Source organism: Musca domestica, unplaced genomic scaffold (assembly GCF_030504385.1).
Source record: "Musca domestica strain aabys unplaced genomic scaffold, Musca_domestica.polishedcontigs.V.1.1 27, whole genome shotgun sequence".
In the NCBI taxonomy this organism is placed as follows: domain Eukaryota; kingdom Metazoa; phylum Arthropoda; class Insecta; order Diptera; family Muscidae; genus Musca; species Musca domestica.
Genome location: NW_026712286.1, coordinates 9,894,373 through 9,896,808, shown reverse-complemented (window position 1 = coordinate 9,896,808; position 2,436 = coordinate 9,894,373). Strand labels below are relative to the sequence as shown.

The 2,436-nt window shown below is 31.1% G+C and overlaps 1 long non-coding RNA gene across 1 annotated transcript; it reads left to right on the top strand.

The window, feature by feature from the left end:
• Positions 1 to 1,006: 1,006 nt before the first annotated feature.
• On the top strand, positions 1,007 to 1,720 carry LOC109612672 (uncharacterized). The gene is made up of 2 exons (XR_002194633.1): positions 1,007 to 1,148; positions 1,509 to 1,720. It is a non-coding gene; the product is annotated as an uncharacterized LOC109612672 (long non-coding RNA).
• The last annotated feature ends 716 nt before the right edge of the window (positions 1,721 to 2,436 follow it).

Here is a 2,436-nt window from a genome sequence, read left to right as displayed (position 1 = left end):
GGATGTCCTTTAATAAAATGCCTCGTTATCTCTATACAAAATAAAATAAGTTTAAATTTTTTTTTTTTGCTAAATAATCAGCTTTCCACGGCAGCATATGAGTATCAAAAATACTTTCATGTATGTTTCCAATAATTAAAAAAATAACAAGAAAAACCTTGAATTTTGAACGTTTAAAAGTCTTTAAAATTACCTCTTCTTCAACCCTAATGAACGCATTGAAAAAACCCTTTTGCAGGCTTTTAGTATTTAGGGTTTTAAATGTTTATATGTATCTCTAACATTATTTAAAAAAAAAATATTTTCCTAAGTTGATCAAATTTCCTAAAAAAATTGCCCATTTTTTGGTGCTGTAAAAATTTGCTATGTCTTTTTATTTATTATTATTTGTGCTGTCTTATTATTTAAAAAAATTCTAAAATATTTGAAATTGTGCTTTCAAGATTTCCTATCAAAATTTATTAAAAATTCACGTATTGCGGCTTTAGATTGAAAAAATCCCATGTAAATAATTAAAAATATTTTCGACGAAATCTCCTTCTTTAAAACACATAGGAACACCACGGGATAATAACCAAGAAGCTTTTAAAGTACCCTTTAGCCTTTTCAATTTTCCAAAAAAATCCCAGAAAATATAAAAATATATAATATATATAAAATATATATATAAAAATATATAAAATATATATATGAAAAATTTTCCCCCTAAAAACTTTTACTTTACAATCAAATTTCCCCATTCGCGTATTGGTAGCATTAATTATCCCCAAAAAACTTTTGCTTTACAACCAAATTTCCCCCATTGGCGTATTAATATCATCATTACGTATACGACACATTACCCCCCAATCATGTATTCAACAATCATACGCCCCATGTCATGAAATAAATAAAATTAATTATACGTCACATGAACCCCACAAAATAACAACCAATTGCCTTTGATTTTTCAAATTCATCTAGACAATAATAATATTATTTACACACAAATCTGAGTATACAAATATCTAATTTACCCAAAATGTATTTTTAAACCAATTTTAAAATCGAAAGAATACCAAATTAAATTGTGTTTTATTATCCGCATCATCATTATTGTTATACTTCAGAGCGTTGACAACAAAGATCCCCACAAAAAACATGTGAAGGTTGGTATGTCATTCAATTATTATTTTTATTTTCGTTTTTGTTATGGTTACCGATTTCAAAGACCCAACGCATAAAGTCAGCCTAGGTAATTCACTTGTCATTACATTTTGATTTGCTTACAGGCAAAAAGAAGGAAGAACACACACGAATATACTTAAATCAGATTTTTTTCTTTGAAATTTGTTCCGAAGAGAAAAGAAGAGGAACACATAAAGCCTTACTCCCATTACCTACATACATATATTGCCATATAAATAATGTCGTCGTCGTCCTCCTCCACCTCCCCCACAAAAATAACATTTATTCAAGCAATTTAATTAAAAATAAAAATATAACATTATTCTTTTCTCTCCTTTCAGTCTTTGTTGTTGTTGCTGTTGTGTGCAGACAATGATGATCTAACATTTCATTGCTGGCATATTTTTAGGCTCTGCGCTTGTATGGGTGTGTGTGTGTCTGTGTTTTATTGCATAAAATAAACATTTGTGACATATGTTAGGCAATGCAGAAGAAGGACAAAAAGCAAATTAAAATAAAATATGAATAAAACATTTGTGATTTGTGAATTGTATTTTGTTTGCGGTCGGTTCTCTTCAAAAGGATGTTGTGACGAATCATATGATGAGGGGTAATATGAGGCCTAAAAGTAGGCTTTAGTTTTTTTTATTTAAATAGAGTTGGATCCTTGATATGAAAATTATCATTTAGAGGCCTTTGAGAATAGCTTAAAAATTCAGTTCTAAATCAATTTTTGGAAACGCCACCAAGACGAGGGGTTTTAAGGGTTTTCGTATAACCGCCATATAACGGTACCTGCCGATATTCGGTATTTTGATGATTTTAGCGACATTATTCACCGGAATTGTTTCAAATTTGGTATTTGAAGTTCGTAATGGATACTACAGCCTAAGACAGAAAATTGTCTGTGCAGGACCACGTCTTCGTATTGCCCCTACATAACGATACCTCCCGATATTAGGTATTTTGGTGATTTCAGCTACTTTATTCACCGGAATTGTTTCAAATGTGATATTTAAAGTTCGTAATGGATACTAAAGCCTGTGACGAGAAATTGTCTATGCAGGTCCACGTCTTCGTATAGCCCCCATATAATGCTGCCTCCCGATATTCGGTAATTTGATTATTTACCGGAATTGTTTTAAATTAGGTATTTGAAGTTGGTAATGCATTCTACAGCCTATGCCAGAAAATTGTCTGTGCCGGTCAACGTTTTGGTATAGCCCCCACATAGCGCTACGCCCGATATTCGGTATTTTCGTGATTTAA